The sequence below is a fragment of the Chiroxiphia lanceolata genome, chromosome 25, assembly GCF_009829145.1.
Source record: "Chiroxiphia lanceolata isolate bChiLan1 chromosome 25, bChiLan1.pri, whole genome shotgun sequence".
NCBI classification, from domain to species: Eukaryota; Metazoa; Chordata; class Aves; order Passeriformes; family Pipridae; genus Chiroxiphia; species Chiroxiphia lanceolata.
The window spans coordinates 3,592,582-3,616,034 of NC_045661.1; the positions used below are offsets into that span (position 1 = coordinate 3,592,582).

At 47.6% G+C, this 23,453-nt stretch overlaps 1 protein-coding gene and 1 long non-coding RNA gene across 6 annotated transcripts in view; both read right to left on the bottom strand.

Moving 5' to 3' along the window:
* The window catches only part of KCND3 (potassium voltage-gated channel subfamily D member 3), a 140,682-nt gene that overhangs the window by 96,179 nt on the left and 21,050 nt on the right, over nt 1-23,453 (bottom strand). The window lies entirely within an intron of this gene.
* On the bottom strand, nt 2,992-4,325 carry LOC116798262. Its single transcript, XR_004360862.1, has 2 exons — nt 4,146-4,325; nt 2,992-3,118 (listed from the first exon to the last, which is right to left on the bottom strand). It is a non-coding gene; the product is annotated as an uncharacterized LOC116798262 (long non-coding RNA).

The window sequence follows — 23,453 nt, forward strand, 5'->3', positions numbered from 1 at the left end:
CCTATTGCAGAGCTGACCCTTCCCTGGAAAAGCACCTCTTCCCTCTCTTCAGGGCTCCAGCTTGTTCTCCCAGGTGGGATCAGAGTATTGAGATCTGCACTGGTGCAGCCAGGCTTGGTATTTGTTCTTAAATTATATTGTTTCCTTGTGTACTTTTAAAGTAAAGGTATTTGCTTCTCTCTGGTAAGGCTCAGTATCCTTTTGGCATTTCAGAAAAGGTGGGCAGGATGAATTATTCATTTTAAAAGTGTGTGACATTATGATGGAGCTCCAGCAAAGTACATTTAAACATTACAAAATAGGATGAATCAGTTTAAACTCATCTGAGCTTATCATATATCAGATGAAATGACTGATATAAAGGCTAAAAAGGAAGAAAAAAAGCTCTTCTCAAACCATTTCTAAATTAGACTCCGAAACCACATCAAATACAAAAGAGGGTTTATTTTCAGATCATTAAATGCCAAAAGGTTTAGGGAAAATTGGTGAAAATACAGAGTTAAACCCCTCTTTGCTAAAAAGCTCTTGGAACTGGGCTGATGTACATCCCTGAAAGCAGGAAAGGGACAGGTGGGGACACACCAGGGTGGATCCCTGAGGATCTGAGGACACAGATTCCTCAGGAGAACTCGTGTAGATGAGAAAATGAAAGGCTCTGGTTAAAGACTAGAGAATAAGGTGGTGAAAATCAGCAGAAAGGACCTCACGGAGGTGCTTCAGGAGTCTCCTCAGGTTTGTGTCTGCTCTGTCTCCTTTATTCTGAAGGGGTTTTTTTCCTGAAAATACAAATATCAATTTTTTTCTAAATCCCTGTGCAAAATCTCCTTCTGCCTGCATCCAAACAGGAGGATCCCTTTACCTGTAAAGGGATGTGTGGAAGTGCAGAGCACCGGGAACAGGATGTTCAGACTCACAATTTATACAGCCCTCGTTATTTTCATGAAAATTCCGTCTTAAAAAGTCAAATTCTAGGGAGGAAAAAATCCACTCTAAGGAGTCCTCTAAGCAGAATTTCTGCTTGTCTTTATGCTTTAAATATTGCTTTTTGGTGACAATTGTTGTCCTTCCTCCCAGGGCAACTGCACTCCCAGCTGGACTGAGCACCACAGGAGTTTCCTTGAGGCTCCTGCTCAGACCTGGCTGGTCTGGGGTCTGGATGCTGATTTTCCTGATTCTTTTGGGGAGGCCAGGCTGCAATTCAGCTGAACCCTTCATTCCAGCCTTCCTGCACATTTTTTTCCCTAAGATTTCCCACCGTGCTAAAATTTCCAGGCTCCTGCCCAGCTGCTCCCTCATCTTTGCTTCCCTGTCCCTGCCAGATGAGGAACCCCCAGGAACTGCTCCTGCCCCCTCCCTGTGCTGCTTTGATCTATCCAAATATTTATTCCACGCCCACTTTTCTTGAAACTTTTCAAACAACTAAGTTTTTTCCCCTCCTAAAACCGATCTTAACATACTTTTCCCAGCAGGAGTTACTGCAGGAATAACACAGATGTTGCAGGAAGAGCTGAGAGGCAGGGGTTTGGTTCCCCTCACGATTTAATGGAGCTGTTCTGCTTTACCCAAATCCCCTGGAAAACTCCCTTAAAGCTCCCTGCTGATGGATGTAAACCCAAGGTCTGACTCCTTGAGCTCACCGGGATGAAAGGGAATAAAAGCACAGGCGCTCTCGTGAGCAGCAGCTCCAAAAATCCACCCAGTTCAGCATCCTGTCACTCCCAGTGACAAATGGGAAAAAAAAAAAAAAGACCCTGAACAAGGGAAAAACCTGCCACCAAGGCCATTTCTCTGTGAATTGAAAAGAATTATAACCTTTTCTAAGTTCACGTCGTCTTATTTTGACGACGAGTCCTGGGTTTCGATAGAAATGTGGGCTCTTTCTGAAAAGGCAGCTGAACTCCTGCTCCCAGGGATGTGTTGTGGCCCTGAATCATGTTTAATCATGTGAAGGTGCATCCAGTGACCTGTTGGTCGAATTTGTCCCTTTAATTCGAGGCCTCTCAGCCCCTTCCCCTCTCGTGTCCTTAAGACCGGTGGGAATTGCCCCTTCTCACCTGGGGCTCTTTCCCCTCTCCTTAAAGGTGCACTTTTTGAAGGACACGGCCAGGCTTTGATCCAATCAGGTTTAAAATCCAGTAATTGCATTCTGCCAGGCTAAATTTCCTTGCAATTCCAATTGGATGCAGTGCTGCTCATTAGGTGAGGTCCTAATCGCCTGCACCGTGTTGCTGTGCAACAACTGCTCCAATTAATCCCCCGGGTCAGGAGACTGAGAGAGTCCTCCTGTATATTTGTAATTTGTAAAGCTGTAATGGGCCCTTTTCAAGGAATATTACTTAATATTTAATAACACTAATACTAATGGACTCTGCATTTGCTCCAATTAAACCCTTGCAAGAGTGGATTGTGTAAACTCTGCCTTCAGCTGCTGGAGTGTGGCAGTTTTTGGAGAGACTTTGTACTTGATGGAGTGAGGAGAAAAGTAGGGTAATATGATTCCCAAGCAATTATGCATTAGGTCCACATACTGCAGCTGCTGAAAGCATTTATCATAATTAATGGAACCACACTGATTATCAAAGGATGTTTGGATAATGATTGATTTGTCACTTGTTGTAAAGCCGTGCAGGACATCAGAGCACAAATTACACTGATTTACTGGAAGAGTTATAGGCTTTCAAGCAAAGCCATTCCTTAGGGGAGAGTTTGGGGCTCCGCTGCTCCTTCCTGGCCTTCTGGGTCCCTCAGAATCATTTCTATGGGATAAAATGGAATTAGGAGACTTCCTGCTAAGAGGGGAAGGGAACGTCCCCTTGAATGAAGGGACAACACTGCCAGGGCTGCTCCACATCTCACAAGAAAACAAACCCCTTTCTTTCTTCTCATCAAAGAGAAACAACAAATTGCCTTCAGCTGCTCCAAGAGACCCCCACGAGGGGTTTGAAGCCCCCGGGGCAGCTTTTCCACCATCACCTCCCATTATTGTCTTGCCTATTTTTACTGGAAGTTCCAGGTTTTCCCAAGCCAGTTCTTTTCAGCCATTCAACATTTTCTCCCATGTCAGGGGGAAAGGATGGCTTTACACGGCGTTGCCATGGAAACACCTGCTGGATACGGGCTGGAGATGGGCGAGAGAGAAGGAAATGCTCAAGAGAACTGAAAGCAAAGGTGCAGAAGCCCCAGTGGGTTTCTTTCCTCAGCAGGGCATTTGCAGCAGGGATTCCAGGCTTTTCTGGATTTATCTGCACAGTTCAGGGCAGTTTGCAGCAGGGATCCCAGGTTTTTCTGGGTTTATTTGCACAGTTCAGGGCAGTTTGCAGTGGGGATCCCAGGTTTTTCTGGATTTATTTGCTCAGCTCAGAACTGTGTGTTGGAACCAGGGAATTTGGCACGCTGCAGCAATGGGAAAAAAGGACAAATGTTATCCCTGGTGATTTCATCACTCCCTCCGAAGTCACTCTCTGATTTTTCCAAGGAAATCTGCTCCCAGCCTGCTCAACCCCTTCCCCTTCCCTCAGGCCACTGATGCAGCCAGAGCAGGGCTCCTTCCCTGTGGGTTGTCTTGGCAACACGTGATGTCCAGAGGGGGGTCAAAGCCACGGGCAGGGCTTTCCTGGGGTGACCCCGTGTTCCCAATGCTAAAAGGCATTTTTGAGGGGGAGAATTAACATAACTTATCAGGGTGAGTGCACAGGAGGCATATTTTTAATTTTGAGCGTGTGCATTTTACATTCCTGACTCCAGACCTGATGCTCAGTTCCTCCCTCTGCCAGCCTGATCCAGGGCTTTCTGGAGTCAACAGGGCTCTGTTTTCCCCAGTGATCTTTGGCTCAAGCACTGCCATAAAAGCTTTTGGATCAAAGCACACGTTGTACAGAAAGTCAGACAGGTATAAAGAGCATCTGTTGTGTTGAGTCATTTGAGTTTGTGCCATGCCTTGGACCACTTGTGGGTAAGCTCTCAGCTTTCTGCTGTGTGTACACCACTTTAAACCAAGCTTGATGTCTGCCTCTCTAATTTTAAGCAGAGGGAAAAATATTCCCTGAGTTTATGCTTTGGCATCGTGGGCTTCAAGAGGCTGTGGGAGTTTAAGTGCTGGGAACAGGGTAGAGAGTTTCAGGACGGTTTTAAGGCCACAAACTCACTCTTCAGTGCTTCTGCAGCCTTTGTAGGACACCCAGATGTCAGTGGAGAGATCAAAACCTGCTGGGTAACTGTGAGGGATAAGTCCATGGATGGTGGATGGCTGGTTACAGGGATGACTTCATAAATCATAGAATCACAGAATCATAGAATCAGCTGGGTTGGAAGGGACCTCTGAGATCATCAAGTCCAACCCTTGATCCAACCCCGCTGTGGTTCCCAGCCCATGGCACTGATGCCACATCCAGTCTCAGCTTAAAAACCTCCAGGGATGGAGAATCCACCACTTCCCTGGGCAGCCCATTCCAATGGCTGAGCACCCTCTCTGGAAAGAAATTCTTCCTAATCTCCAACCTAAACCTCCCCTGGCACAGCTGAAGCCCGAGCCCTCTTGTCTTGCTGATGGTTGCCTGGGAAAAGAGACCAACCCCCCCCTGGCTCCCCCCTCCTGTCAGGGAGTTGCAGAGAGTGAGGAGGTCTCCCCTGAGCCTCCTCTTCTCCAGGCTGAACAGCCCCAGCTCCCTCAGCCTCTCCTCACAGCACTTGTGCTCCAGTCCCTTCCCCAGCCTCGTTGCTCTCCTCTGCACCTGCTCCAGCCCCTCAATGTCCTTCCTGAGCTGAGGGCCCAGAACTGGACACAGCACTCCAGGGGTGGCCTCACCAGTGCTGAGTCCAGGGGAAGAATCAATCCCTGGACCTGTTGGTCACACTGTTCCTGAGCCAGGCCAGGATCCATTGGCCCTCTTGGCCATCTGGGCACACTCTGGCTCCTGTTCAGCTCCCTGTCCATCCCCACTCCCAGGTCCCTCTCTGTCTGGCTGCTCTCCAGCCCCTCTGTCCCAGCCTGTGGGGCTGCAGGGGGTTGTGGCCAAAGTGCAGGACCCGGCCCTTCAAACAGCTCCAACTCTTAGATGTCTCCAGACCCGTCTTTCTGAGCTCATGTCTGTGTGGTTTCAGGGTTTTCTCTTGCTGTATTCAGAAATTTAAACTCGTGCCTCTCAGCTAGAAGTGCTGCCATGCTGTTGAGCAGTGACCAGAGCAGGATGGAGAGATGTAAGTACCCTGAGGATGGCCCAGCCTCTCCAGGGAGGTTGTCCCCGTGTTCCTGACCGGAGCAGCACCAACCTGTGCAGCCCAAGCCACCTTTTCCTGCACAGTTTGTCTGTCTGCTTGTGCTGCCCAAAGCTAAAATGACCTGTGTAGCTCTGGAATTCAGTTATCCACCAAAAATAACATCCTTCTGGGAACTGGGTTTGAAAACTGGCTCTCTGTCACTGCTACAAATCATCTGCTAATTGCTCAGAGAACTGTTGCAAGGAGTTGAGTGCTGAGTCTGTGCTTCCCAAATATCCCTGTGTTTTCTGGTCATCCCTTATCCTGCTTTGATCCCTCCTGCTGTTACATTTTCCCCATCACTGTTTTTTTTTTTTTTTTGCCTCTCTCTGCTGGGACCCTGAAATGTGTGTGTTCATCTTTAGGGCTCGATTTTCCCTTTTTGTGCCTCCTGCAAATCTTATTAAGCCTCGTTGTATTAAATGGCAGAAACACGCAGTTAAGTCTGAGGTTTTCAAAATGCATTAGACCTCTTTTCAAGTATGCAAAGTGTAAATGGATTTTTGTGCTTTGGGAATGGAGCAGTGTGTTTACAATTTTGGTTAGATAAAAGGATGCTGAGATGGCCTTTAACATTGATTTCACGTTACGTTTTTTTCTCGGCTTTAATACAGCCTTGGAGGTTCTTTTTAGTGTTCTGATTTACAGAATGCATTGGAAAATGAGTTTTATTTTATTTATCACCCAGTAATGGGCTTTTCTTTCTGTTCTTCCTCGGTGTAGCTGGCTTTAAAAATAGTAACCTGTGTAATCTCGTTAGGTCAGGCTCTCTTCTTTCAGGGTTTCTATTGTAGGGTGGGTTGAAACACTGAGAAACACAAACTTCTTGCACTGGTTTGTTATTTTTCTTGTGAATCCAGCTCAAGCCAAGTGAGCCACGACAGGTATATATTAAACCTGAGCCTTTTTGAACCTGAAAAGAAAGTTTTCTGAGTGATACAGGTTTAAATATCAGGAGAAACTGAGCTCTCTGTGTGCTGGTCGTGTCATTCTCGAGCACATCTGGGCAGTTCAGCTCAAATTCCCATTCTGCACAGCCTGGGCTGCAGCAGCAGGGGCTGATGGTATTTATTCACCTTGCAGAGGCAGCTGGAAGGTTATGTTTGTTACACATAAACTGCACTTGGACAGTGAAAGCTGCCATGGAAGTGTTGTACATAAATGGGGTGATTTGTCCAAGGAGGCTGACAAGAATAATGGCGAAAAATAAACTGCTCTCTTGGGTGAATGGGCATTATCTGTGTGTTATCAATCCTTTGAGGGGACTCTGGAGCCCTGGGGTGGCTCTTGCAGGAAGCAAAGAGGGGCCAAAAAAAACCAGGCCTGGAGTTTTGACTTTTTCGAGCGCCTTCGTTATTGAAATCTAAATTTAATTCCAGTTATGATTGCTTTGAGAGTGATGCCAAGTCCTATATAACCTGACCTACTTCAAAAGTGTATGGAGAAATATATCCATCAAACTGACCTTCCTTTTGTCATTTCACATCTCAGTTGTCACCGTGGAAAACTTGGCATTAATTTTTCAACAGGCAGAGAGAGACAGATTGGGTCAGACAGGAGGAGTATTTGTATTGATCAGCAAAAGGAGATGAAGTGCCTGAGAGATGGTGAATCTCCTGCTCATTCTCTCAGTTTATCTGTCCATGGATTTGGTGTAGAATTCCTTGATAAATTATTGGTTTAATGCCCTTAACTCTATAGAATCCCCAAATGGTTTGGGTTGGAAGGGACCTTAAAGATCATCTCGTTCCACCCCCTGCCATGGGTAGGGACACCTTCCACTAGCCCAGGTTGCTCCAAGCCCCCCAACCCAGCCTTGGACACTTCCAGGAATGGGGAGTCCACAATTTACACAATTTATCTCAAACACTCCTCTCAGTACCTGGAGGCAGGTGGAAGCACCTGGAAAGGTGGTGTAGTCCAGGAGAACATCTCAGCTGCCACTGCAGTGTGTCAAATGCTTCATCTGCTTCTCCTCCCACTGGCAAACAGGTGATGGGAGCCAGGGCTGGGAACTGGGACTGGGAACTGGGACTGGGCACCTGCCAGACCCACCCTGCCAGTCCCAGCAGGGAAAACAGGGAGAGGAGGTAAAAATCTCCCAGCAACCAAAGTAATAGAGAAAAAGAGATTTTTGTTTTTGACAGCTAGGTGAATAATCATCCCAAATTCCCTGCCTCACCCTCATCCCCTGCTGAGTCACTGGGGCCCTGTTGATACCCTGGACTGGGTGACTCCTCTCTCAGAGGCTGCTCCAAACCCTGTCCAACCTTGACCATTCCCAGGGATGGGGCAGCCACAGCTTCTCTGGGCAACCTGTGCCAGGGCCTTCCCACCCTCACAGGGAAGGATTTTTCCCATATATCTGATTTAAATCTACAGTATTACAGTGTCTGTCAGCTCTGATGCTGCCTCACAAACGTGTGGCTACAAGGAGGTGCAAGAAATGGTGATTTAAACAGAAAACAAAACCCACCCCAAAAAAAACATTTGGCCCATTCCATGAGTAGCTGGTTACACTCCAGCCCTCTCTCTTGCAGATGTTGTGGACAGAGCTGTGGTGGATTCCTTGCAGTGCAGAGATCCCTGAGCAGGTTTGGTGCTGGCAAGCTGGGATGCACCAGGAATATCCTGGCTGCAGCAGCACAAGAGCTCAGTTTAGATCCCTTTAGCCCACTGAAAAGCCACGTGCTGTGCTGTGCTGTGCTGCAGAGCCTGCACTGCTCTGGCTTCCTCAGCTTGGCTGAATAAAGCTAAAAATCCATCACCTTCCTCCCTTCCCTTTGCTCAGCTGAGGGGTGAGAGGTGGTAGGTAGGAATAAATCATTGCTTTGAGGCTCCTTCTTTCCCTCTGCAAAGCCAGAACAGTGTAAAGACACCTCAGTAAGAGCAGGTCTTGCCCTCTGCCCAGGAATATGTTTCTAAAAGAGGAGTCTCAGCCTTTGCAAGCGTGTTTTTGGCCTGTCTGCCTTTGTTATTCCACAGATCTGGCCCCCACTAGACTTCCATGGCCACTGAGGGCTTTTGGGGATGTTGGATTTCATCCAAGTGGTCCAATTTCAGGGCAGACTGGGCAGCCCCAGCTGGGCATCAGGAAAAGAAAGTAAGGAACATTCCCTCTTGTGCAATTTAATATGTGGAAAAAAACATGGGCATGCCTTCTGTTTAAATCTCATTTACAGTTACAGATAGGCAAAGATTTCCAAGCCTGTATTATGCAAAGAAATTTCAGAATGAAATGTTTTGTGCTCGGTTGAGAAGTTGATCTTATGACCTCGGGGGAGAGAAAAACTGGAGAAAAGGAAACTACCTGCATAAAAAGCAGATTTACTGAAGTTTTATTGGTTTTTTTCCCCATAATATTGATGGAAAGGGACATCCTGACCAAGTGTTTGCAATGTTTCCTCTCAGTCCAAGTCTCAACTCCCTCCCTTGTGTGTGAAGTAGAAGGAACTGGCTCAGCAGCTGAGCCCGATCAGAGAGTAAAACATTAAATCCAAAGCAGCTCTCAGCTCCTCCAGCCAGGAAAATATCCATGTTTTATTCATAGATGAACACTAGTCAACATCCTCCAGTTCCCTGGATACAACCCTGAGTCTATAAATAGCTCTGCAATGACACAGCAAACCAGCATGGGGATGGAAGGCAGCGGCACGGGGCTCATCCCACCTGGATCCTCATGGGAAAACACACTTGGAGTCACCTCCAGCAGCTGGAGCAGGGCAGTGGGGCTGCCCAGGGTAGACTGGGGTCAAGGGGCTTGTCCAACCTGGATCCACGTGGGAAAATGTGCCTGGAGTCACCTCCTGCAGCTGGAGCAGTGCAGCGGTACCCAGGGCAGGTTGAGCTCAGAGGGCTCATCCCACCTGGATCCTCATGGGAAAACATCCATGGAGCCATTCCAGCAGCCAGAGCAGGGCAGTGAGGCTGCCCAGGGCACACAGGGCTCCCTGGGCTCATCCACCTGGATCCTCATGGGAAACCATGCCTGGAGTCAGCTCTAGCAGCTGGAGCAGGGCAGCGGTGCCCAGGGCAGGCTGGGCTACTTGGGCTCATCCACCTGGATCCTCATGGGAAAACATGCCTGGAGTCAGCTCCAGCAGCCAGAGCAGGGCAGTGGGACTGCCCAGGGCACACAGAGCTCCCTGGGTTTATCCAGCCTGGATCCTCATGTTAAAAACACATTCCTGGAGTCAGCTCCAGCAGCCAGAGCAGGGCAGTGGGGCTGCCCAGGGCACACAGGGCTCCCTGGGCTCATCCACCTGGATCCTCATGGGAAAACACGCCTGGAGTCAGCTCCAGCAGCTGGATCCGGGCTGTGGGGTCACCCAGGGATGCTGTTCCTCCCCCCTGGGGGGATCTCAAGTTCCTGACCCCTTCCACTCGTGCCCCTGCCCCTCTCCTTTGCCTGCTGGTGTGTCCTGCCCCTGTTTGCTTCACTGACACGAAGCTCACCTGGATTTTTCTTGCACACCCAGAGCAGGTGTGTGCATGTTTAGGAGAAGACTGGAAGTAGTGGATAAACTTGGGATGGAATACAGTTGGGAAATAGAGAATAAATGCATGCCCAGCTCCCTAATGATGCTGTGCCTGATGTATGCTCAGTAATAATTCTCTCTGTAGCTAAAACTGGCTGGATCCTAATTTAATGTAAACTTAGGTGAGTGCAGCTGTAATCATTTACTCCAGACAGGGATGGAGGCCTGGGAGACTTGCCTGGAGTTTCTCACACGTGCCTCAATCATATTTTAGCATGGCTTTAACAGTTCAACAGGCAGAGCTGGCATAACAGATTCATCATGCATGCCCATGATTTATGGACCCCTGTTGATCTATATCCTCGCTCTCCTTATTTTCCAGCGCATTTATCATTCTCACGTGGTCATTTCTTTCCACTCTGCAATTCTCAGTGGCTTCCAGGTTTTTGTGTTGGGTTTTTTTTGGTTTGGTTTTTTTTTTTTGGTGGTGGTTTTTCTTTTTTTTTTTTTGGCTGCTCCTGAGAATTTCTCAGGAACTTTATTTGGACCAGAAGAGCCCTCAGCAGAGGGTTCAGCTACAGAGAGCTATTAATGCCTTGTGTGATTTCAGCACAAACACAGAGACAGCTCTGTTTTGTATTTATACTCTTGGGGCTTTTAACGAGCTTTTTTCCCCCCTGACTTTAATATTTATTGGACCAGAATAACGGGAGATTTAGGATTCTCTAGTAATTCACTTAGGCAGGAGCCAGGCTACGATGCAGAGCTCTGCTCCTTTTAGCTCCAGACACAAACAGCTCCTTCAAAACCATGAATGTGCCTGCAGGAAACAGGGAAACTCCACGTGCTGGAGGACAACCAGATGTCCACCATGCAGATGTGCAGCTGCAGCTGCCTCCTGGCCAAGCCCCCAGCCCTGGGGGCTGTCAGATGATGGGATGAGGAGCAACCTCAGCTCCACAGACAGGGGTGAGGGGGGGATTCCCAGCTGGGTTTTGGGGTGGGTGTCTCACAGAAAACTTGTGTTACCCCTTCCACTGGGGACACCTTGTACTGCAAGGCTAAAGCTCTTGGGAAGGAAGCTGTGGGTGAGGGATGGGGTGAGAGATGAGCTCTGCACTACCTGCCTCTCTCTAACTGCTGTGATGCACACGGAGTACTAGAAAGTTGTACAGGTTATTTTTAAATTGTGGAGGAAGTTATGTAAGGTGGATCATGCTAAGGGTTTATTTTATTTTTTAATGGCTAAATTTAAAAATTCACGCAGAAGCACGGAGGGGCTTTTAATTACTAAATTTAAACCTTCAGGTGACACTTAAGCAAAGAGGGGAAAAAAAAAAAAAAGCCTTTATCATTATTTTTTTTCTGGCCTCCTTTTCTTTGCAAAGCAAACGTAAGAGCAGGCTGGGAGGTTACCCTGAGACACAACAGAGCTTCAGCCTGGGCATGAGCTGCAAAAGCACAGCCCTATTTCACAATATCTTATACTTCACTGGTAATGCAGCATCTTCCATTCTCCATTGCAGGGACTGGCTCCAACACGACCACTTTAATTTCCTTGGGGAGTCCATGATATTGCTTCCTGAAACTTGCTCTGTCTGGCTCTTGGAAGAGGCCTCAGAAGCTTAGGAGGGAAGGGCTAAGCTGGAGACCAGAGCACAGCAAAGCTGGTGCTTAAACCAGTTTGCATCCCAACCTTGGAGAGGTGCTTTGCCAAAGGCAGCAGGATATAAACACCCACCCAAAAGTGAAATATGTGCTGGGTGATTCAGCCTGGAGGGAGTTGGTGCCTTGTTCTCACAAACAGAGCAATCAGAGCTTCCAAAAGTCCATGTTTCACTCCAAAAGAACAACTCTCCTGCCTGCCCAGAAGAGATTTTAGGGGTGATGGAGAACCACGTCTGAAAATATTATCTGGGTTTAGTTTAAAGGGATGCTCTGGCTTAGGTGTTACAACTGTGATCAGAGGTGGAAATGAAGGAAAAAATCATATTTTCTTAGGGAAAGTTTTTAGGAAGTTTAATAAGCTTGGAGCCAGTAAGAGGTTCAGAGATTTAGTGGAGTTTTTAATGTCAGCCACAAGTCCTGCAGATGAGAGTAAATTCATAGCTATGGCCTCGAGTCAGCAAAGAGTTTCTATTCAAGGTAGAATTTTAAACCCCTCTGAACTCATCTCTATGCTTCAAATTAAATGTAAGTTGGAGGTCTGGCTAAACAGGAGTGGATTATGTAAAAAAAAAAAGACTGTATTGTAGTTTTTTGAGGCATAGCCATTTTTCTGCATGCCTTCCAGGGGCAGGATTACAAATCTTTTAATGAGGATCTGCTTTAAACCCTCTGGCCATTCTGTTTGGGCAGAAACGTTTTCCTTCTCTTCCATGCCAAAAGTGACACCAGAGGAACACGTATTTATCCAGAAATAAAAATTCAAAAAGCCCCAGCTCAGCTTTTGTGTTTGTTATCTAATGCTGGAAAAGCATCTTTGAGGCTCCACAACTCACCAAGCCCGTTCCTTGTGTTCCCCTGGCCTGTGTTTATCTCATTGACTGGAGAGAGAAGAGAGGGGAAAAGTGTGTTTTAATTAGTGGGGAGAACTTCATCTGTTTGGAGGTCAAACTGCAGCAGAGTGAACCCACTCTGGGAGTGGAGCTGCCATTTGCTCAGGGGAGGGTTCACGGCACCTTCCTGCTCTACTCCTGTGCCTGACTGGGAGCCTTGCACAGTAATCCAGTCATGGAATCATGGAATGCTTTGGGTGGGAAAGGACCTTAAAGCTCAATCTCATCCCACCTCCCTGTTGTGGGAAAAATCCCTCTTTTAATTTCAGAAAGATGGCACAAACCCAGGGAACAAAGAAGGATTTATTCGGTGAGCCGGGTCCTTCCCCCACCCAGTTTTCTGGGAGAAAAACCCCTTGGCTTGACCTCTCATTCTTTTTATAGCTTTACAAAACCTCACCCCTCTTCAGATAAGTTTAATAGATTAATTTTTACCTAAAAAAGGTTTCTTTTCTCTCAAAAGGGGCTTTCCTTTTATTCTGATTGGCTGCAGGGCATCCCCTGTCCAGGATGATGGATCTTCCTTTGTTCTTAGCTCAAAGAGAGAGAAGAACCCCTTTTGTACAAAAATGGCCCCAAAAGATTTTAAGAACTCTTGCATTCCCCTTTTCTGGCTGAAAAAGACCCTGACACTCAAGTCCAGTATTTTGGAACTTGGATATCTTACAACTTTGCCATATGCCTATAAAAAATTGTATTTTTATTTCTCATACTGTCATGGGCAGGGAGACACCACCTACTAGACCAAGTTGTTCCAAGTCCTGTCCAGCCTGGCCTTGGACACCTTTCCTTTTGCCTTTGTACCACGAGCAGAAGTGATTCCCTCTCCTGGTTCCCTTTCCATCAATTCCCTCTCCTGGATCCCTTTCCATTGTGAGCCTCAATTCCTTCCCCTGCCCAGGGAGGGTGACAGCCTGACCTGCCTCCCCCAGCTCTTTGAATTCAGCAGCTGACACTGTTCTTTTCAGCAACAAGCAGCCTAAATACACCCAAGAATATTATTAGTTTCTCCTTTCTCCAGCTCGTGCCTTTGTTTTGGGTCAAGTGACAGCCCTGAAGGGGGCACGGAGGTTTTACAAGTCTTGGAGCTTGTACAGCCTGAAGGGAAGAAAAAAAAAAAAAAAAGAAAAAAAAAAAGGAAAAAAGAGATTCTCCCATCTAGTTTTATTGAATATAACCAATCAGGCACAATTGATTGCTCTAAAGTAATCCCAAACCTTACCCTTCCCTGAATGGGAGGCTTCAGACACGATAATTGAAGTAATTCAAATCCTCTGTAAGAAACAACCTTATTGTCTCCTGCTGTGGATGTCTCTGTCATTTATGAAGATGCACTGGTTATCTTTCTGCCAGTGGACTCTAATGAAAGAGGTGGCTGCAGAGTTAAATGGGCCAAGAACCAACTTTCAATCCCCACAACACAATTTAGATAAATTCCTGCAGTGGCACCAGAAACTATTCAGATTGGAGGCACACAAAGGCTTTTGTGGGTTTTTCTGAAGGCACTGGGGAGCCCCCAGCAGCACCTGATGGTTTCCCAGCTACCTGACTAATGAATGACAGTGGAAGGGTTTGGAAGAGATCCCATTACAGATTCTCAGCAGGTTTTTCCCCTGGAGCTGATGTTGTCAGGTCTCCCATCCTTCCTGCTTTGCCTCTTTAGTCACCACTTGTGCTGAGCAATTTAAAACTCCCTGCTAAGCTCAGGAACCAGCCCTGAGTCACTGCTGCTCCCAGGGGCTGGGACAGCCCAGTTGTGGCTTTAACAGGAGATTTCCACCATGGGGAACATCTGCTGTGCTCCTCCTGCCCCACTCAGGTGACCCCTGACTTCTGCTTCCCGAGCCTGGAGCTTCAGGAAAAATTGCAGCATCTCCTGGAGATCAGGGTTGTTGCTCCACAGCACACAAACAGGCATTTTAACTACCCCAAATACAGGCAAACCTTCCTAAAATTCAGATCAAAGTTATGTGCAAGCCGTGGAAATCCTCAGGAATTGTTCCCAGCCCTGTTTAAAGCACAGGGAAACCACGGGATGAGTCCAAACGTCTCCAGTCTGACACGTCTCCTAGAATGATGAAGCTGAAGTATAAAGAAACCCAGTTTCTTCCTCCTCTTTTTGCATGAAGTGCTCATTGTTAATTTAGTTCTGAAAGACCCTTGATGGATGGCACCAGGTAGGTTTCCCCATTATTCTTTCTAATCTGCTTGATATACAATTGGAGGCAGTTGAGGGGAAAAAAAATAAGGAGGCTGAGGAACTTCAAATCAGAATTCATTTATGCAGCAATTCTAGCATCCATTAAAAATAACCCATTAAATATTGTCCTCTGCTAAATTTAGAAAATGCTCAGGTGTGTCTGCTCTTGTGCTGCACAGAAAGTTTTAAGACAGATTTAATCATACCCAGTGTTAGGGGAAAGAGCTAATTAGATTGGCAAATTTAGAAGGCAGTAGTATATTATATGGGAAGAAATGGGTGATTAGATATTATTCACTGTAAAAGTGACTGGCCCTGGGGAATATCTTTAAGGATATTACATGACATAATCCTAGTTTAAAAATTGAGAAAGTAGAAGTTCACATCATCCTCAAAAAATACTTCAGTGTTTCAAAAGGATTTTTCCCAAGGGTAGTTTTTAGGGGGTTTTTTTGGCAGCTGGAGTCAGGAAATGGGCTGGAGGAGTAACAGTCCTGCTGGCAATTTGTCCAGTTGGGCTGTCCTGTGTCCCTCTGTCCCTCTGTCCCTGTGTCCCTGGCTGTGCCCAGGAATGGGTGGGGAAAATACCACTCCCTTCATCCCCACCTTTGCAGCCCACAGGGTGATTTTAAGGGCCAGGGACACCCCCCACCAGCTGCTTTGATACATCCCATCATGAACGTGTGGGATTTCTGCAAATAACATCCTTTGTTTCTCTCCATAAGTTATATTCTACAGTACTCATTAAATTGTTAATTAGCCACGTACAAACGGACTCCCTCACAACATCTTCAGCACTGCATTTCCCCCATGAAAGCAGGTCTAGAAGGGGAAAAGGGGATTATTTTCCTTAAACAAGTAAAAAAGCCTACTTCTTAACGTGATACAGGGAGGGAAGTCTCAGTATTAATGACTTTGCTGAGCTTTAATCACCATAAAAGATAAATGTAGCACGTTGGGAGTTAAAGCCCATGGAAAGCCTGAGGAAGCTGTGTTTTTGTAGTTGCCCCTCTCACTGTGTTTTCCAGCTCTGCTCACATCAGTCTGTGGTTTTTCTCTGACTGTGGTGCTCTTGAAGCCACTGTCCCCTCGTGCCAGGACGTCCCTCTCCCTCCCTGCCCCATGAATTCATTCCCAGTCACCTTTAGCTCCTTGTTCCACCTCCTGAGGTCATTTTATACTGTTCAAAGAAAGGTATAAAACGTGCCAGGAGTTGTGCTTACTCCCCAGCCCCAGCACAGAGGTGATTGATAGAATATGTCATTGCTAAATTGCTCACATAAAAAATGATTCATTCCAGCTCCTTTACACTTGTCCTTCCATTATCCAGTATGGTCTAATTGCAGGGACCAACCTGTTTGCAGAAAGCTTTTCAACCTCACTTATAAACAAAAGGAGAGATTAGTTTAGGTAGAAACAGTAAGGCTGTGTTTAAAAATGGCAATAATCACAGAAGCATGTGGTGTGACATTAGTGACTTTGCTGCCACAGTCACTAAATACAGAATTATGTCCAACACAGCAGCTCTGGTTCAGGCTGGCTGGATGCTTTCCACCAGCTCTGTTAACTTTATCAGCAAAATAAATCAGGAGCTTGTTTTGTCCTCAAGCACACACGTTGTTGTTGGGTTTTTTTTCCCCTCTTCTAAAGCAAATTTCTGTTCCATCCTTCTGAAGGGGGTCATTTAATAGCGTGTGAAATGAAATGTCAACAAGAATTAGAACAAATGGCACTGTAAGCCCCGAGAGACAGCAAGTTTCTGCTGGGAAAGATTTCCAGCCAGCCCAGGGCAGGGAGAGGAGGGGAGAGGTCTCAGGTGCTGCTGCAGGGCCGGTGCCAGAGCCCTCACACCACCTGGAGCCCCGTTTTGGGCACCTTCAGCTGGGCTCTCCTGGAAACTTTGGGACCCTGGCCCTTAAAATTCAGGAGTCAAACCCATTTCCCTGCCCAGGACGTGCTCAGGGGGTGGGTTTTCTCCCAGCCCCTCCTGGTGCTGCAGAGCAGAGGGGTTGGTGGGGGCTCTGGCAGCGGGCAGGGTCCTGTGCTCCAGCTGCTCCTGAATCCCAGGGCTTGTGCCAGAGGCTCCTGGACCCCAAGAGACTCCTGCAGCTGTGCTTGGATCCAGGAAACACCTGCTCCACTGCAGCACTGGGGTTTTGGGGGGGGCTGCACAGGGGGAGGCACGAGAAGTAGGAGAACTGAGATGGCAGAAGGAGAAATTCTGCTCCTAAAGCTGGGGTTCATGGAATCATAGAATATCCTGAGCTGGAAGGGACCCACAAGGATCATCCAGTCCAACTCCTGGCCCTGCACAGACACCCCAAAATCCCACCTTGTTCCCAAGAGCGTTGTTCAAACACCCCTTGAGCTCTGGCAGCCTTGGGGCTGTGCCCACTGCCCTGGGGAGCCTGTTCAGTGCCCAACCACCCTCTGGGGGAAGAACCTTTCCCTGAGATCCAACCCAAACTTCCCCTGAGACTCCTGAGCCCTGGCAGCACAAGAGAGATGAATTCTGGCTTTGAGACCATCATCAGCTGTTTCTCTTCACTGCAAAAGTCCTTCTGAGACACAACCCTCTCATCCCTTCTCTCACCAAAAATCGGCTTTTAAGCCCCAAGTTCCCATTTTATGGCCTCATCCTGTGGGTTCTGTGCGTGGTAGATGGAGACAGGTGAGCTCCAGACATGACAGGGCCACGCTGAGCATCCTGCCCAGTCCCTGGGGTGTCGTGGCACAGACAGAGCCGAGGCCATAAACAAAGTTCCTGCCCTTGGGATTATCACTTTTATGAACCATAAAGCCCGTTGTTTATGGGAAGCTCAGAAACGACATGAAAACATAAATGTGAGGCATGCAAATAAATCCTCCCGACAGAACTGTTCACTGGACTCATTACTATGGAAATAAATTTAAAATGTGACTTTTGGGAGCCGCCGAAAGCCATCCCTTTGTGGAGCTGTTCTGTGCCAAAATTTGTGGTGTGTGGGGAAGGCTTTTCAGATGTTGCTTGCTTTGAAAGTAATTCCAGTGAAACAAAGGCCACTGGATAATTAGGAAGCCTCTATTGTGGTGGATGAGCCGGGCCTGGCACGCTCAGGTGCCCGGGCCCTGATTGTGGCCCATTTACATTCTGCACAGAGGTTGCAGACCTATTATTGTGATGTTGCTCACTGCATAAAGCCCAATTAACGAAAGGTTAGGAGGCAATTAAAAAAATCACAAAGTGTCCTTTATTTGCAAGTGAAGTTTATACTGCAGGACGAGTTCCTGGCACACCCTACAGAACCCTCCCCGAGGACTGAGGCAACTGCTGCTTGTGGGTTTGTGTGTTTGTTTTGAGCCCTCTGTAGGATTTTGGGGGTTTCTCTAAAGGGGCAGAAACGACATGCCAGTCTCAGTCGACCATTTACAGCCCCTTAATGGATTTGTGCCTCAAGTTTGTGCTTTTCAAGTGGTCTTAAACGGGGAGAACTGAAATGAGAGGCATCAAAACTACCTGTCTGAGCAGCAGAATTTTCTTCTGGGGAGATGTGACAGTGACTGGCATGAAAACTGCAGGTGGAAAAGTGTCAGACTGACTCTCTGACCATCAGAAAATCTCAGTGCCAGCCCTTGCCTGTCTGCAGGAGGTGACTCTTTCTGGTCACCTTCTGTGGATGTCAAGGTTTTTATAGAAACAAGGAAGGATTTGATCGAAGCTGCCTCAGATTGAGGTCCTGATACAGGTGATGGGGTGAAGGATCCACAGGATTCCCCTGCTCCCATGAGAAATGTTCTTCTGCCCCAAAACAGGAGCAGGAATTCCTGATTGTATGGTCTGTGTAGAAGTTGGAGCTTTGTCTCACTTTGATTTTACACCTTCGAAATAGAGATGTCAGTGCTCATCTGGCAAGGCAGTGAACTTGAACAACAGCTGTAGCATATTCTGACAGCCTTGGTACAGAAATATCCCCAAGTTCACTTCTCTTGAGTTATTTATTCCTTTTGTTATCAGTCCAGTGATATGTGGGGAGTTTTTTTCACTGCAGAAGAAGCCTGTTGCTGTTGTATTTGATGTGAAAGTCGGGAGTGTGCAACAGAGTTCAGCTGTGTGAGCACACTTGGAGCTGCAAAAGGCACGTGAGTGTGTGTCTAACATCTGTAATTAAACTGATTGACCTTTCCTTGCAGAGGCTGGAAGGGAGAAAAGCACTGGAGAAGATGGATTGAGAAGTGAATGAGATGCCAAAGTAAATCTCATTTACCCATCCCATGTGTCAATAGCGAGCTGGGAGAACATTAACTCTGCAATCATCTCACGTCACCAAAATCGTCTCAGACAGCAGCTGTTTGCTCCCAGAGCTGTCACAGGGTCACAGACTCAGCAGCTGCTGGGTGGCAGCTCCAGGTCACCACCACAGCTCAGCACAGGCACTTCCCCCCCTAAACCAGCCCCCAAACACAACCCCAGCACCCCTTGCTGGGGCAGTGTGGGACTCACATGAAACTGGATGTGTACCAGGAAAAAAGCAGCAGGAATAACCGGCCCTTGGAAGCTCTATTCTTCCCTCAGCAGCTCTTTTCTTCCTTAAGTCCCTAAAAAAGAGTCTTTTAGGCTTAGTAATTAACCCCCTGAACCTGCACTGGCACGAACAAACACCTGAGTGGGACAGAAGACAAGTGGTTTGGAAGTGCCCTGCCCTGCCCCTCCCTGCTGGGCATTCCCTCACATTCCCCAGCTAAGGGCAGGATGGATGAGGACTGAGCAGGAGAGCTGTTCTCCCTGCAGTGAAAGGATTTGGAGGAAGGAAATAAGCAATTTACCTTTAACCACTTCTGCTCTTACTGCGTGCCCAGGGTGACAGTGTGGGGATGGGCAGGTTTGGTCGTGAAGATCCATGTCTGGGGTGGCAAGTCCTGCCCTTGGGTCACTCTCTGTGTCCAGACTCACTGGGGAATGTGGCCCACAAGCCAAGGACAGAACTGATTTCCTCTGAGCAGGACCACAGCCCTGCTGGGATGGGCAGTGGGATCACAGCCCTGCTGGGATGGGCAGTGGGATCACAGCTTCTCTGGGATGGGCAGTGGGATCACAGCCTTGCTGGGATGGGCAGTGGGATCACAACCTTGCTGGGATGGGCAGTGGGATCACAGCCTTGCTGGGATGTGTAGAAGAACCATACCCTTGCTGGGATGGGCAGTGGGATCACAGCCTTGCTGGGATGGGCAGTGGGATCACAGCTTCTCTGGGATGGGCAGTGGGATCACAGCCTTGCTGGGATGGGCAGTGGGATCACAACCTTGCTGGGATGGGCAGTGGGATCACAGCCTTGCTGGGATGTGTAGAAGAACCATACCCTTGCTGGGATGGGCAGTGGGATCACAGCCCTGCTGGGATGGGCAATGGGATCACAGCCCTGCTGGGATGGGCAGTAGGATCACAGCCCTGCTGGGATGGGCAGTGGGATCACAGCCTCTCTGGGATGGGCAGTGGGATCACAGCCTCTCTGGGATGGGCAATGGGATCACAGCCCTGCTGGGATGGGCAGTAGGATCACAGCCCTGCTGGGATGGGCAGTGGGATCACAGCCTCTCTGGGATGGGCAGTGGGACCACAGCCCTGCTGGGATGGGCAGTGGGATCACAGCCTTGCTGGGATGGGCAGTGGGACCACAGCCTCTCTGGGATGGGCAGTGGGACCACAGCCTCTCTGGGATGGGCAGTGGGACTACAGCCTTGCTGGGATGGGCAGTGGGACCACAGCCTCTCTGGGATGGGCAGTGGGATCACAGCCTCTCTGGGATGGGCAGTGGGACCACAGCCCTGCTGGGATGGGCAGTGGGATCACAGCCCTGCTGGGATGGGCAGTGGGACCACAGCCTCTCTGGGATGGGCAGTGGGACTACAGCCTTGCTGGGACGGGCAGTGGGATCACAGCCCTGCTGGGATGGGCAGTGGGACCACAGCCCTGCTGGGATGGGCACTGGGATCATAGCCCTGCTGGGATGTGCAGAAGAACCATACCCTTGCTGGGATGGGTAGTGGGATCACAGCCCTGCTGGGATGGGCAGCTGGACCACAGCCTTGCTGGGATGAGCAATGGGACCACAGCCCTGCTGGGATGGGCAGTGGGATCACAGCCTCTCTGGGATGGGCAGTGGGATCACAGCCCTGCTGGGATGGGCAGTGGGATCACAGCCCTGCTGGGACCTGCAGCCCTCAGCCCTGTTAACGTGAGGCCTCCTAAATGGTTGTGTCTGCCTAACTGACAACCCTGAGCAGTGCTTAGTTTTCAAATAGATCATTCCTGACAAAGCCCATTATTCACAGTGGGCACAAAGCCAATATCCCTCTGGTTCAGAGAATCCTCCCTGCCATGCTGCCGGGGTGAGCTGCGACCACGGGGGGCACGTGGGGAGGAGGAAAAGGGCTTCCACTGACAGCTGCTTGGAATCTCTTCATCAGCCAAACCCCTGCAAAGTTACACTTCATTTCCTGCTGCTCCTCGGGAGGGTTGATGTGTTCTGTGTGTATCATCAGACCAGGATTCAGATTGTTGGGTTCATATCACTCCAGACACAGACCAGAGCATGGGCATCTCCAGCAAGGTGTTGAATTCCTCTTGTGGGCTGATGAGGCTCAAAGATTAACTCTGAGTATTTCAGAAGACAAAGAGCAATTTTTTTGATTTTGTGATTTATGATTTTATCATAAAGTCCACGTACTTCTGAAAAACGAACAAGGAGCAAAATATCCGTGAGTCCTGTTGCACCCCCTCTCCTAACAGCACATAATGAGCTCCTCTTGAATTATGGACAAGTTTGAACACCAAGGAAGGAAAATAATTTGGAAATTATGGGCTAGGCAGAGGAGAGAGACCCCGTGTCTCTGCCATGTCTTTCCTCAGGGCTGTTTTTTCCATAGTGGTTTTCTTCCTACCACTCAGTGCTGCTTGAGGGTTTTTTTGGTTTTGTTTTTTGTTTGGGTTTTTTTTGTTTTGTTGTGGTTTTTTGCTGTTGTTGTTGTTCTGGTTTTGTTTTTGTTTTTTGGGGGGTTGGGGTTTTGGGGGGGGTTTTTTGGTTTTTTGGGGTTTTTTTGTGTTTTTTTGTGGGTTTTTGGTTTTTTTTGGTTGGTTTTTTTTGTTTGTTTGTTGGTTTGGTTTTTGTGGGGGTTTTTTGGTGGGTTTTTTTTGTTACTTTTTGTTTTATTTTTGGTTTTTCTTTTTGTTTGTTTGGGGTGGTTTGTTTTGGTTTGTTTTGTTTTTTAAATTTTTTTTACAGAAGGGACACAATTTTCTACCATATCCAAATGGCAGCATTTAAAAACCCCTTTGCATCAATGCCAAATCATTGAGACTTTCAGCATTTTCTTTTATGGTTATGTTTTACCATATCTAGCAGTGTGATTATCTTACACATAATCCTCCAGAAAAGCTTTTGCATGCCCTCTCAATCTGATTTACTCCCAGCTGGATGCACGGATGGTAATGGCTAAGGATGCACTCATTGTACTTGTGGGACTCCAAAACTGTATGTTAATATTTCCTATTTATCCCTGTTTTTAAGTGGCTGCTCCCTGCTCACCTGGGATTGGGAACACCTCACCAGGTGTGTGAACACCCAGGTTTGCAGCTGGAGGGGAGACAGATGCTCTGTTTTGGGAAAGGTCAAATTATTGAAGAAAACCAAGAAGCTCTTCTGAAATGGATAAAAAAATGCAATTAAAATGGCTTGAAATCACTGTTTTGTACTTGGAGATGTGGTTGCTCTTGATAAAGGGATTTTTCTCTGTGGACAAGAGAGATCTGGAACCACTGCAAGTCAGGGTGTGGTGTCAGGGGGGGTTCAGTGCCTTGTTCCATAGACAAGCAGAGAGAGGAATAAAGACAATCCAAGACCTGCTGGTTATGTGAAATCTGGTTTGGGTTTATCACTTTTACAGCCACTGACTAGGAGCAACGTTAGTCTTTTGCCATAGGATATAATGTTACAACACTATTTTTATTTCATTGATTTAACCGTGTCCTCAACAGAGTGGGACAGAAAATTGCATTTAAAAGATAACTGGGGAAAAAAAAAGATCTACAAGATGCATCACATCTTAGATGGCAAACTGACTGCTGTGATTACATTCTGTTATGCTGAGTACTCAGGCTATATTTTTTTTCTAAAAAATCCAATTTTAACCATAGAACAGCATATCCAAGAGTGCTTTAAAATGGATTATGTAGTAAAAGCTCAAACCTTGCATTATATTGTGACTCAAAACGAGGTGATTTTGCTGTTATTTAACATTTTACATACTGTGTGGCAGCTCTGGTCACAGAGCACATACATTCCACTCTGGCAACTTGCTGGATAAAATCCTGAGGAACATCCAACTGCCCGGGGCACGACGTGTGGCTGTAACTCAAAATATGGTCTGGAGCGCTTGTTTTTCTTCTGGATAAGGGTATAATACATTAAGCCTGATAATTTACAGGCAGAGTTTGATGTGAGGAAAGGGAAGTGCAAGGACAGGAATAGCTGGAAGCACGTGGCAGGTGTGGAACAGAGCAAACGGCTCCCTCAGTCACGGCGCCGACAGGAACAGCCCGTCACGGGCTGTGCTGGATGACAACCTCCTGGCAGAGCCTGCCGAGAGTGTGTGGGGCTCTTTCCATGAATCCTTACGTTTCTTGGCTGGATGATTCTGCAGATTTGTTATTTATAGTATTTTAGTATTAAATAATAAATCAGCGTCTGGGAAAGAAAACGACTCCCCCGGTTGCGTTTTGCTAAATCGCGTCGGGTCTTTCCCTGCAAAGCAGGAAAGCTCAGACCTGAGGAATGTCTCTCATTCTGCCATCTAAGATGCTGTGTGGTTTGTGTCACCACCCTCTCCTTTTATCTCTGAGAGGAGATGGAGTTCTTTGATATTTTATTTAGATTGTGTGGCACATTTGGAAGGAAGTCATTTGAGCTGATTACTGATACACGTGGG